Here is a 14,742-nt window from a genome sequence, read left to right as displayed (position 1 = left end):
TAATCTACTTGTATCAGTTGAGGATTGTTTTATGACCAATTATATGGCTGATTTTGGAGGAGGTACCATGATGTTATTTTGTATGTTATTTTGTTTTAGAGTGAAATGTTCTGTAGATATCTTTTAAGTCTATTTGGTTTATAACCTCTATTAGTTTCACTGTGTTTCTGTTTAGTTTCTGTTTCAATGAGCTGTTCATTAGTGAGAGTGGGGTGTTGAAGTCTCCCACAATTATTGTGTGGGGTTCTATGTGTCTTGTGTTTTGAGCTTTAGTAAAGTTGTTTTGTTTAATGAATATGGATGCCCTTATATTTGAGGCATAGTTGTTCAGAATTCAAATTTTCTCTTGGTGAATTTTCCTTTTGATGAATATGAAGTGTCCTTCCTCATCACACTTGATAACTTTTGGTTGAAAGTCCATTTTATTGGATATTAGAATGGCAACACCAGCTTGTTTCTTGGGACCATTTGCTTGGAAGATGTTTTTCCATCCTATTACTCTGAGATAGTGTATGTCTCTGTTATTGAAGTGTAGTTTTTGTATGCAGCAAAATGCTGGATCCTGTTTGCATATCCAGTCTGTTAGCTTATGTCTTTTATTGGCGAGTTGAGTCCAATAATATTCAGTGATATTAAAAACAGATGATTGTTAGTTCCTGTTATGTTTGTTTTTGTTGGTGGCATTATGTGCATGTGGTTCTCTTCTTTTGGCTTTATTGTGAGTAATGAAAAGGGAGACATAACAATAGAAATGGAAAAAATTAAAAAAAAATCATCAGCTCCTTCTACAAAACCCTATACTAAACAAAACTGTAAAATCTAGATGAAATGGATCCTTTCTAGACAGATGCTACAAACCAAAGTTAGATCAAGAGCAGGTAAACTATCTAAACAGGCTTATATCTCGTAAGGAAATAAAAGAAGTCATTAAAAAGTTCCCAATCAAAAAATGCTCAGAGTCAGAGAGATTTAGTACAGAATTCTACAAGACTTTCAAAGAAGACTTAATACCGACATTACACAAACTATTCCATAAAATATAAACAGAAGGAACACTAATTCATTCTGAAGTCACAATTACTCTGATACCTAAAGTACACAAGGACACAACCAAAAAGACATCAGATCAATTTCACTTATGAATATAGGTTTAAAAATACTCAATAAAATTCTTACAAATAAAATCCAAGAACACATCAAAATCATCATTCACCATGCTCAAGTAGGCTTCATCCCAATGATGCAAGGTTGGTTCAATATATGAAAGTCCATTAATGCAATCCGCTGTATAAACATACTTAAAGAAAAAAATTGATGGAAGGAGATGTCTCAGCGGGCCCATGCCAAGGCATCTCTTCCCACTGAGGGACCAGTCACACACTGGTATAGCAATAGAATAGAGTTTATTTAGGGCATGAGGAGGGGAGCCATGAGAGTAGTAAAGAGGCAGAGAGAAAGAGAAAGAAAGAGAGAGACAGAGAGAGAGAGAGAGAGAGAGAGAGAGAGAGAGAGGTGGCCTGCCATGATCATGTGGAGAGATGGGGAAGGGAAGGGAGGAGGGGCGAGGGGATTGAGAGAAGCTAGAGGCAAGAGAGTAAGAGGGTAAGAGATTAAGAGAGTAAGAGAGAGAGGAGGGGGCAACCAGCTCCTTTTATAGTGGGGAGGTCTACCTGGCTGTTGCCAAGTAACTGTGGGGAGGAACATACCTGGCTGCTGCCAGGTAACTGTGCAGGTGGAGTTTAGACAAACTGCTAACATTTCTCTGTTTGGTTTAATTAAAATAGAAAAATTAGAAAGAGGCGACTGAGAAGCAGTAATAGGGTCGTCGTGATATTTGAGTACATCCTGCTAGCCTTGGGGGTGATGTGTCTCTAAGGGGGGACCTAGAAGAATGGGTATCAGGGATGTTTGTCCAGTCTTAGGAGAGTTGGCTGTTTACTGCTGTCCAGGGTCTATGAAGCCATCTGAGGATAGGCCAGAAGTAACAGGTCCAGTAGAAGCAGCTGTGTGTGTGACAGGAGATTGAGCATCTGGAGGTTGCTTCTCTGGAGCTGTTCTGGATGTGCCTGGACTTGACAAGATGTACGGAATAAGATTAAGTACGTTTGGGAGAAAGAAATTTTTTCTAAGGGGTACATTTGAAACCCAGAGGAATCCCACCCTTTGGAATAGGTAGTAAGTAGGAACTTTAGGCAGATGTACTTATCTGGATGTTGTGTATTTGGTCCATGAGAGGTAGAGCTGAGTGGGTTTCCTGTAGCTTATAAGTTTACAAAAGAGATAACAGCATGAGTTAACAATACAAGCAGTCTTTAAGATGAGCCTTTGTTGGATTGTATAGTGGAATGTTTTATTAGAGTTAGGCAAGTTTATAGGAAGTCAGATAACTTAGGACAGTGGGATAGCAAGAAGAGGAAATATGAAGCATTTAATTGATGGTAACTGAGTTTAGGTAATGAGGTAACAGATAATATCTGTGAAAGCTTAGCTATCAATGTAGTCAGAAGTCTGAGAAAGAGTAAACAATAATCTACCAGTTATATATTATTTTAAAAAATGACAGAGTCCACTAGCCAACAGTTTCCATGGTCTCAATAGTCTCTTGGGTGAAGTCAGTTTGACTTCCAAGCACAGAAGACACAGGGCTTTTTTCTGTGGAATGGATATGTGTGACATGAGAAATGACCTACCTTGGTTTGACTTAGCTAAGTCATTTGACTCAGAGCATCCAGTTTAGCCCACTGTGTTTGTTAGCGACTATATCATCACATACAATCCAGGCTGTATCTTCTAGGTGTCCAGTGTCCAAGTCTTCTGAAACCATCTTGGGTCAACTGTTAGAGGTTCTCGGAATTCTGTTGGCCATAAATTTAAAAATATACTATTAGCAGACTTCTGACAAGATTGAGAGCCATAAGGATTGGTTGTAACTGAATAGAATTTAATAGCAGTAGTAAAAATCTATTAAGACAGAACCTTTCCTATCCTGTCTTAAGTAACTTTGATGGATTTTGTAGGCAGAGAAAAGCACATTTCTGTATTAGCAAAGAAACATCTGGCTCGGACCAGAATAAGAAAGCTGGCGACAGTGGCTGTTGCCAGGTAACTGTGGAGGTGGAGTTTAGACAGAATACTAACAAAAATGACATGATCATCTCCTTAGATAAAGAAAAAAGCATTTGACAAAATATAATACTCCTTTATGTTAAAAGTATTAGAGAGGTCAGAAATTCAAGGCCCATACCTGAACATAATAAAAGTAATTTACTGGAAACCAACAGAAAGTATCAACTTAAATGTAAAAATACTAGAAGCAATCTTACTAAAATTGAGGACAAACTAAGGATGTCCACTCTCCCCATATCTATTCAATATAGTATTTGAAGCTATACTATACTATATAGTATAGCTAGAACAATAGATGACTAAAAGACATCAAAGAGATACAAACTGTCAAAGAAGAAATAAAGTGCCAGGAGTGTGTGTGTAGGGTCAGCCCTGGCATGGTGGAGGAGGAGAAGTCTCTTCTTTCTTCTCCTTATCTTCTTCTTGAGGCAGCTGTGGGGGATGGGAATGGAAGAGCATCAGCGGGGGGTGGGGGGTGGGAGGGTAATACTTTGTCTTAAGAGATTTGGGCTAAGACTTGGATCTTACAAGATATTTAAGGTTGCTGTGTAATATAATTTTACTTATCTATGCTAGAAAAGTTTACTAGTGCTACTGTAGCTGGCCTGCCCTCTGGTATCCTCTGTTCAGAAATTGTGTTTCTGACACTTACACTTCAGCCCAAAGACAGCAAAGGATTAGGCAAATAGCCTTTGTACTCTTTCAGCAGGAGCTGGTGCACCCTAATTTATGCCTGCTAGACTGAGGTCACAGGAAGAAAAGACACTTAGAGATGTGGTTATAGCATTTATTTCTAAGTTGTTAAAAGTTTCCTATGAAGCTATCAAAAGGGAAAAGCAGAAAGCTCCTAAGTGGGGAAAAAGGAAAACTTCTATTTTATCTGGGAAAAGGGAAAAATTCTATTCTATCTTCTATTCTAACTCTCTATTCTAACTCTATTCTATGTCTAACTAACTATTCTATATCTAACTCACTCCCATCTCTTTGTCCTCAGTACTTACACATTTTTCAGAGTACATGGTCATATGTTACAAAGTTCATCACAAGTTCACATCAATAATCAAATCATAAATTGAAATAGAAATTTACAACAGAGAATGTTTACATGCATATCCATTAGGAGTAATTATCTGGCTAAACATCCATCACCTGACTAGATCCACAGGTTCACTGAGGCTTTAAAACTATAACTAAGAAATTAGTGAAGTTTTGCATAGATAAATCCAGGCAATATTTTAACGTCTATCCTAGCACCTATAATAAATCATGAGTTCCCTTTTAGTGACCTTTGGTTAATTGTTTTACAACTTCTTGGAATGTGCTCTCAGCAGGAGAAAGTTTTTATTGCCAAAGCTAAGAATTATATATTATCTGATATTTAATGTTTATTGATAACAACTAAATTAAGTAGCTAATGTGTTTCTATTTTGCAGATGGGGAAATTTCAAACGTAGAAGGTAAGAAAATTACCTAATATCATACAAATTAAACATCAACTCAGGCAATCTGTCCTATAATTTTCTCATAAATTAAGAATTTAGTTGTAATGTTGATTCCTTCCTTCATATGTTCAGACATCTCTGCTACTTAGAATTTAATTTTTACAGGTGATTTTAACGCCTTCATTTCTTTTGGAGTTAGTTATCCTGTTTGTTGTGTCTGGTAATATTCTTCCATTATTGTTGACCTCACAGAGCTTCTATCACTGGCAAATGTATGTTAAGTTGCATTTAGACAGTAGCATAAACATATTCATGAATTGTTTCCACATTCAGATTACAATTAGAAGTCTCATTTCCAATATTACTACAGGTAACTTCTGTGAATACTTTCTAATTGTTAAGACAGGAGTTTCAGCTCTTTCTAGAGAGACATCATCCATAGTTACCTCTCACAGAGTGGATCATGGCTATATGTATTACTTATGTCAAGCCACAGAAGTTTAAATAGTATGGATTAGTTGCTCATTTACTTTTTAATAAAATTATATATTAAATTAGCTAAACCAACATCTGATTTGTTAATAGTTAATACAGAATCTGATATTTGGAGGTACTTTTATTCTGTTTTTAATTTGTACCTGATAACAATGCTTGAACCTGCTGTTTTTTATAGAAAAATGGTCTACAGTGAAAGAGGGATGTAGGATTATATTTGTTCAAGTATCTATCATAGTCTTTTGCTCTTTTCAGGTGAAGTGATAGTGAAGTGAAGTGTTGAAATAAACCTTTATCTCATGTAATCATGTCTTTATATAAAGTGAAATGGAGACAACACCTGAATAATGAACCAAGATATTGGCATTAGGCATTTACTAGCTAAAGTCTTCCATCATACAGAGATAGGAGAGGGGTCTGGGACAGACTATCTTTAGAGTCTCAGGAATTAACTCTGCTGGAGTTTGGACTTTTAAACTTAGCTACCCTGAAGTAACACATTTCAAATATTGTAAGGCACCATGTTGTACTCTGCAGAATAGCACCACAAAGTAGAAAAGATAGTCTCAGATGTCAAAATTCAGATGAAGAATTTTCTTCAAATATTGCATCGTTTTTATCGTATCTGAGAGGAATTCATAAAATAAGAACCATAATCAAAAATGTACATGCTTTTTATTAAATGTTGGAACCCAAGTTTTGCAGTATATTTTAATGTGACCCAATGGATAATGAAAAGCAATGACTAATGATGTTGAACGTTTCTTTAGGTGCTTCTCAGTCATTTGATATTCCTCAGTTGAGAATTCTCTATATAGCTCTGTACTTCACTTTTTAATAGGTTTGTTTGGTTCTCTAGAGCCTGCTTTCTTGAGTTCTTTGTATATTTTGGATATTAGCCCTCTATCAGATATAGGGTTGGTAAATAACTTTCTCAATCTGTGGGTTGCACTTTTGCCCTATTGATAGTGTCCCTTGCTTTCCAGAAGCTTTTCAATTTTATGAGGCCCCATTTGTCAATTGTTGCTTATCATTACAGTTCTGTTTGGGAAGTGTTCCCCTGTGCCAAAGTATTTGAGACTCTTCACCACTTTCTCTTCTATTAGATTCAATGTATCTGGATTTATGTGGAGGTCCTTGATCCATTTGGACATGAGCTTCATGAAATGAAATAGGTATGGATCAATTTGCATTCTTCTACATGTAGACGACCAGTTGAACTAACACCATTTGTTGAAAATGTTGTCTGTTTTACACTGAATGTTTTTATATTCTTGGTCAAGGACCAAGTGACTATAGGTTTGTAGGTTCATTTCTGGGACTTTAATTCTATTCCATTGATCTACTTCCTGTTTCTGTACCAATACCATGCAGTTTTTATCACTATTGTATAGCTTGTGGTCAGGGGTGGTGATTTCCCCAGAAGTATTTTTAATGTTGAGAATAGTTTTTACTATCCTATTTTTTTTTGTTATTCCCAATGAATTTGAGAATTGCTCCAAGTCTATAAAGAATTGACATCATCACGGAAATGCAAATCAAAATGACCCTGAGATTCCACCTCACACCAGTTAAAATGGCTAAGATCAAAAATGCAGGTGACAGCAGATGTGGGTGAGGATGTGGAGAAATAGGAACACTCCTCCATTTTTGGTGGGATTGAAAGCTGGTAAAAACACTCTGGAAATTAGTCTTGCAGTTCCTCAGAAAACTGGACATAGTATTACCTTAGGACCTAGCTATACCACTCCATTATGTTTAAAGCAACCTTGTTTTTAACAGCCAGAAGATGGAAACAACCCAGATGTCCTTGAACAGAAGAATGGATACAGAAAATGTGGTACATATACACAATGGGGTACTATATGGCAATTAAAAATAATGACTTTATGAAATTCACAGGAAAATGGATGGAACTAGAAAGTATTCTGATCTAGGTAACCCAGGCACAGAAGAACTCACATGGTATGTGCTCACTAATAAGTGGATACTAACCCAAAAGTGCACAATGCATATGATATAACCTACAAACCATATGAAGCTTAGAAGGAAGGAAAATCAGGGGGTGGATGCATCAGTTCTGTACTAATCGGGGAATGGGATGATTGGAGGAGATAGGAGAACAGGACAAGGGAGGGAGAAAGGATGAAGAAGAGGAGGAAATAAGTGTGGCAGTAAAAGAATCTGGAGGAGACTTGAGAGAGGTATAGAGGTATATTCAGGAAATCGAATAAAAATAAGTAGCAGGGGTTTGAGGGGAGGGATGAGGAACTGGGGATAGCCACTGGTGGGTCCCAGAAATCAGAGAAATGTGAGGCTCTCAGGACCCAATGACTTTAGCTGTAATGCTCAGAGAAAGGGGAGACAGAACCTGCAGAGACTGCCTCCAGTAGATAGGCAAGTAGATGGTCAAGGGATGGAGCCACCCACCCATCTCAAAGGTTTTTTTGTTTTTGACTCAGAAATGTTTCTGTACAAAGGAAAAATAGATTAATGTGGAAAGCTGTGGCTTGTGCTGACAGCATTCGCCATTACAAGATGGCGCTGGCATCCGGTGCTCCTCCAAGTAAACAAGTAAACCGCACATGTGCTAGGTAAAAGCGTGCCAAGTCACAGCCCATCCTGGGATGTTTTGGCAGGTAATGAGTAAGCAGCCAATCAGAAATGAACACGCCGCTCCAAGGGTATATAAACAGTGCCTTTTCGGGGCCTGGGGTCTTCCTCCTTTCATTAACAATAAAGGTTTGCTGTGGAAGTATCCTGGTGTCCGCTTACATCTTGCTGGCGAGACGATTGTGCGGGTCACAGCTGGTGCCGAAACCAGGGAAATTCACCAACGCCGGTGCCCAGGAGACCCTCTGCTCGAGGAGTGGGTTCAGAACCGCAGGGCAAAGGTAAGCTCTGAGAGGCATGTTTGGCCTTGATCTATTTCGTCTCCCTCCCCAGGCGGTGCACGTTCTCTTCCTTCTGGTTTTGCAGGATGAGAAAAGGCGCTTGACTGTAGTGGCAGGCCAGGGAGTGCTAGACGAATTACAGGCCAGCGTGTCAGAAACAGAGCAAGATAAGCGCTTAGGAGTTCAGAAAAAAAAGGGATCTCAGAAGGCATGCCTAAGAAAACATACCCTTCCCAAGACTCTCAGTCCGCGGAAGTGAGAGATAAGGGAAAGTATGCCCTTGGGAGAGACGCACACGAAGGAAAGAGAAGCCTCCAAAAGAAAATCTCTTTATCCGGTAAAGGACCCGGAGGTTTTGGGGCTTGGTGGTTCTGAGTCGGAGGAGGTAACATCCTCTGAGGATGCAGTCTAGGTGAATGAGGTATTGACCCGGTGCCGATTTTGCCTAGGAGGTGACAGTGAAACATAGGTCAGGAGAATTCTAAACAGGCATTGCCCGCAGTCTAAGAGCTGCTTCAGGTGGAAAGAGCGGGGTTAGTAGGACTTGGAAAACTAAGAAAGCTGGGTACTGAGGTGTTACAATAGCTGCCTGCTACATCTCCAATGAACAAGATGAAAAGTTACATCTTGAATATGAGAGAGAGAGAAAGGGTTTTAGAAAAACAGTTGTCCTCTCTCTGAGCTGTGTCAGCAAAAAGGAATGAAAAGGCTATTGCAGAGCTCATCTAGAAAAAGAAAGAAATTCGGGAGACATCCTGAATTTCTCTTTATTTAGCTCTTAGATGTCCTTCTTTGTTGTCTGTCCTTGGTGTGCCAATGTCCACGTGTATTGATTGTTTGTTTTTTGTTTCGTTGTCTAAGTGTATGTTCTATGTTGCATGTTCAAAAGACAAAAACAGTTACAAATCCAACTCTTGGGCTAGTTTAACTTTGCTCTAAAGGCAGTCTTAATATACACAGCAGAGGCTGATAAGCTACCCTACACCTGTAGCTAAGAGTTGAGCTGAGCTGAAAAAGCCTTTCCAGGAATTGAGGTTGGCATAAGCTGCTTTTAAAAGAGACCAGTAGCTTTTTCGGTTTTATAAGGAAGCTAAGAGTTGTTTTGTCCTAGAAAAATCTCTGTGACAAGGTGCTTTTCTCTTGAAATTACAGCTAGAAAAGGCAACAAATTTTGTTTGGTCTAAATATATAAGATGCATAGCCACTTCATTGTTGTTTCTGATTGATTTTAAAAGTATAAAAATGTCCTACATGTCTTGGTTATAGATTATTGGCTTAAATTATTGGGTGTGATTAGAAATTCACAACTTTGGTAACGGAAAGTTGGCGTAAAACTAACTCAGAGTTATAGTCATTCAGAAACCAGATGTATAAAAAATAAGATTTTAAAACAATAGCTCGTCAATGAGATATTAAAAGCTACTTCATACACTCATATATAAGAATTGGCAGCAAAACTTTGTAACATAAAGGTAATCTACTTGGTGTTGATTTTAGAAAAAATAGATTGTTTACATTGCTTCTGGTTTTGCTTCTCAAAATTATGGTTATACTCTAATGTTGCAAAAGAAACTCAAAATTATAGTTAAACTGCCAGTATTCCATTGGCTACAGTTGGCAGTTCAATTGTGAGTTTGGAATTCTTTGACTCATTCATGTTTATGGTTGAGAAGAGGATAGAGGAGAGTTGCCTATTTTGTCAAGAGGAGATTACTTGATTTGGAGCTCAGATTGGAGTAACACTAGTAAAAATCATAGTGCCATGATGAATGCTCAGACAGGCAATGCAGACTGGGATCTTAACATGCTTGTAGTCAGGTGACCAAAGTTACATGACAAACTTGTCCTTGGTGCAGGAAGGATAATCTTTGGGCCAGGCATCAGGATATAGGCCAAGATTAAAAACATTTACATTTAAATTAAGGCTATATACAGAGTGGGCAAGGCAGGAGCTTGTATTTCAGACATTCCTTTTGTCCTGTATTGCCTCTAGAAGGGTGTTTTCTAGAATTTGTTTATTGCCTTGTTTGTTCCTTAGGGAGGTGTCAGCCTCAGACTCAAAAGAAATTCAAAACAGCTTATGGGCCAGGAGTTAGAGATAATGATTATGAGGAATTAAAATTGTGCCTGTTTCCCTCCATGGCATTATAGCTGTGCCTGTTAACAAAAGAAGTGCTCTAGAGTAAGAGAAGACAAGATTGGCTTTTATCTGATACTTCACTCAGCTAAAAGGAGTTGGTTATTCAATTAATCCAAAAGCAAAGTTCAAATTTAAGATTTATGAAACTAATGGGGCATTACAGCCTGTCTTGCCTACTTCAGTTGCCATTCTAGTAAATACATATAGAATTATTATAGATTTAAAAGATTGTTTTTATTGTTCCTTTACATCCTGGTAAAGGTGATGAAGTTTAAATTCAGTGAATTTACTAGTGATTTTTGAGAGCCGATGAAGTGATATCATTAAAAAAGATTTGTCTCAGAATTATTAATGACATTAAAATTTTGTTGTTGCTTTAATACAAAAGTTAAACATTTAAATCTCTCAGTGTATATTTTCATTTTCTTGAATTTTCCCCTGCTTCAGCACAAATAATTAAATTATGTGCTGTAAGCACTGTTTGAAATGATGAAAAATCAAGCTTTGAATTGGTACACTCATAGCCAGTATATGGCTCATGGTTTGTAACTACTTAAAATTGTTGCCTTTTTAGACATTGCTAATTCTCAAATTTTACAGTTATTTATACAAACACAGTTTAATTAAACCAGCTTACACTTCTCAAAAGTTTAGACAATTTTGTAACCAAATGGAGGTGACCCATCTGACGGGTCTCCCTTATAACCCTCAAGGACAAGGCATTATAGAAAGGGCTCATAGCACTCTTAAGTCTTATCTAATAAAACAAAAAGGGGGAGTCAAGGAGGCTCTACCCTCAGTGCCACGAGTCACTGTTTCTATAGCACTTTTTACCCTTAATTTTTAAAATCTGCACAGTCAAGGCCATACGGCAGCTGACCGTCACTGTTTAGAGCCTGACAGGCCAAAAGAGATGGTGATATGGAAGGATGTCTTGACCGGACAATGGAAAGACCCGGATCCTATTTTGATAAGATCCAGGGGAGCGGTTTGTGTTTTTCCGCAGGAAGAAGACAACCTGTTTTGGCTACCAGAGCGACTGACGTGACGACTCACGATATTAGAAGATGACACCCAGGCGGACCCTCCAAACCTTGATGACAGCCCTCGTGCTGATCCAAGGGATACAGGTTCCTAGTATATCGAGGGAACAATGATGGGCCATATTATCTGCCTTTCCAAAACCCATACCAGTCAGACATAATGTAGCTAATCTGTCCAGGAAATTGTTTCAATATCTTGCAGGAAATTGGTCAGAAAACTTCGATGAGACACTCAAAAAATTGAGAGCGGCTGTGGTGGCCATCAACTCGACACGCGTGGATCTGTCCCTGACTGAGGGACTCTCCTCCTGGATCTCTTCAGCTTTCTCTTTCTTTAATAAGTGGGAGGGAGTAGGCCTGTTTGGTATGCCCTATGTTGCGGATTAGTGTTCATGCTATGGTTGGTCTGCAATCTCAGAGCTCAACAAAAACGTGACAAGGTCGTTATTACCCAAGCAACAAACAGCCCTAGAACAAGGCTCATCTCCTGAAATTTGGTTACCCATGTTAAAGAAATAGCCAGTAGACAGATTCCTCAGCTGTTGCACCCCCAAGGGATTTGCCCATTGCACTGGGTCGGTGAGGAGTCTTGGCCTGGCTGGTCCTTGTCTGTGTAGCTGTGGTACCTGAATTTGAGGCAAACAGCCCTTGTACCCCTGGGAGATGGCTCCATTGCACAGGGATGGGTGTTTGCATCTCTCTCTGTTTCCCCTAGCCCTTGCACCGAGAGGACTTGTTTCCATTGCACCTGGTAGGGTAAGGGAGACTCTCTTAAACTATCAGTCCTTGATCGCTTATTCCCCCAAGATGGAATTTGCTTGATCGGGCTTGAGTTTGAGTCATGATTGGTACCACGCTAGACAGGCCAAGGGCAGTTCCGTCTTAATAAAACAAAAAGGGGGAGATGTGGAAAGCCGCGGCTTGTGCTGACAGCATTAGCCATTACAAGATGGCGCTGGCATCCGGTGCTCCTCCAAGTAAACAAGTAAACCGCACATGTGCTATGGTAAAAGCGGGCCAAGTCACAGCCCATCCCGGGACGTTTTGGCGGATAACGAGTAAGCAGCCAATCAGAAATGAACACGCCGCTCCAAGGGTATATAAACAGTACCTTTTCGGGGGCCAGGGTCTTCCTCCTTTCATTAACAATAAAGGTTTGTTGTGGAAGGATCCTGGTGTCCATGTGCATCTTGCTGGAGAGACGATTGTGCGGGTCACAGATTAATTTGCATTCTTCTACATCTTGTTCTCCAGTTGAACCAGCACCATTTGTTGAAAATGCTATCCTTTTTCCATTGGACAGTTTTAGCTCCTTTGTCAAAGATCAAGTGACCATAGCTATGTGGGTTCACTGCAAGGTCTTCAATTCTATTCCATTGATCTTCCTACCTGTCTCTGTACCAATACCATGCAGTTTTTATCACTATTGCTCTGTAGTACAGCTTGAGGTCAGGGATGGTGATTCCTCCAGAAGTTCTTTTATTGTTGAGAATAGTTTTCGCTATCCTGGGTTTTTTGTTATTCCAAATGAATTTGAGAATTTCCTTTTCTAACTCTGAGAAGAATTGAGTTGGGATTTTTAATGGGGTTGCATTGAATCTGTAGATTGCTTTTGGCAAGATGTCCATTTTTATTATATTAATCCTGCCAATCTATGAGCATGGGAGATCTTTCTATCTTCTGAGATCTTTTTCTATTTCTTTCTTCAGAGACTTGAAGTTCTTGTCATACAGGTCTTTCACTTGCTTGGTTAGATTCACACCAAGGTATTTTATCACACCAAGGTATTTTATATTATTTGTGACTATTGTGAAGGGTGTCATTTCCCTAATTTCTTTTTCAGTCTGTTTATCTTTGAAGACTATTGGAGCTGAAAGGGTTTGTGGTCCCATGAGGAGAGCAACAATACCAACCAACCAGAGCTCCCAGGGTCTAAACCACCAGCCAGGGAGCACTTAGAGAGGGATCCATGGCTCCAGCTATATATGTAAGTGCAGAGGCAGGAGAAGATATCCTAGGTCTCATGAAGGCTAGATGCCCCAGTGCATGGGAATTTGAAGGTGGGGAGGTGAGAGTTTAGGGGTAGGTAGGGGCACATCCGCAGAGAAGCAGGAGGAGGGGTGAGGGGATGGGGGTTCTTGGGCGGGGGGGTATGGGGGAAGGGAATAACATCTGAAATGTAAATAAACCATCCAATAAAAAAATAAATACATAAAAATCAAAGGAAGAATAGAGACCAAAAAAAAAAAATGGAAAAGAGACTGAAGGAAGGGCCAACTGGGGAAAGGCCCCACCTGAGGATACATGTCTGAGGACACCAAACGTAACACTGTCATGAGGCACTTGCAGCCAGGAACTAAGTGTGGCAGTTCTTGGGGAGGTCCGCACAGCAACTGACCAAAGCAGAGGTGGATGTTTGGAGGCAACCATCAGTCTGAACTCAGGGAACCTGGTGGGGGAGCTGGCGGAAAGACTCCAAGGGGAACTGTAACCTAATTGGAAGAACAACATAGGCTGGCCTGACCACTGAGTTCTCCCAGAGACTAGACCACCAACCAAGGAGTGTACCTGGAGGGATCTTTGGCTCCAGATACATATGTAGCAGAGAATGGCCTTGCCCAACAGCAATGGGATCGGAGTCCCTTAGTCCCAGGGAGGTTTGATGCCCCAGAGTAGGGAGATGCTGGAGTGGTAGGGAGGGAGCATGTGGGTGGGTGGGGGAGCACTCTCAAACAGAGAAAAGGGAGGAGGAGGGCAGATTTGGGATGGGGGGTGTTGCAGGGATAACCATGAAATTGGATATCATGAGATGGGGATTGATGGAAGGGGTAGCCAGGATATCATTTGAGATGTAAAAGAATGGAACGATTAATAAAAATTAACAAAAAAACAAAAAAAGCAATAACTTCATGAAGGCTAGAGGAAAACAAAAAAGGAACAGGATGCACACCTTTACTGATTTTCTAATGGATGCATGTTATAATTAAATATTATTTTATATCATAAAATATATGAGAAAAAACATGGATGAGGAAAATCCTAGATCACTGCATATCCTCTAGAAGGAGATATTAAGAATTTGGAATATTTCTAAGCTCATTCAAATCTGTATCTTTATGGGGAAAATTACATCTCTGAAATATAGCATATTTGAAATAGCAGGGTAGAAGCAGATTACCCTGCCTAGTGAAAACCCCTTCATCTATCTAACCCTAACAGCGAAGAAAAGTAAAGTGTCCTGTCTCTTTGGTACAATAAGAGGACAACTTGTATAAGTCCAGAAATAACAAAAGCTTCCTTTTATCTAAAAACTAACACTATGTAAAACACACAATTTATAGCCCTTTTAAAAGATTTAGTTATTCTTAATAAATCTGTAATATTTTAAAATGTAATTTTAAGAAACAATTTTATGTGTTGTTATATGGAATATTTGGTAATAAACAGGCCCAAACTTCCAATTTAGTCTTCATGGTCACAAGATAGGGAGCAAATACTGATGAAGAGATTGATTAGATACATTGTACTAGTATTGAAACCAATAAATGTAACATTCTTAAAATGCATCTGTAGGCATAGCAGTATGCCAGCAGAATAAAAAC

The sequence above is a fragment of the Grammomys surdaster genome, unplaced genomic scaffold (genome assembly GCF_004785775.1).
Source record: "Grammomys surdaster isolate TR1022 unplaced genomic scaffold, NIH_TR_1.0 125951, whole genome shotgun sequence".
In the NCBI taxonomy this organism is placed as follows: Eukaryota; Metazoa; Chordata; class Mammalia; order Rodentia; family Muridae; genus Grammomys; species Grammomys surdaster.
The sequence above is the reverse complement of the archived record's forward strand: the minus strand, read 5'-3'. Positions refer to the sequence as shown.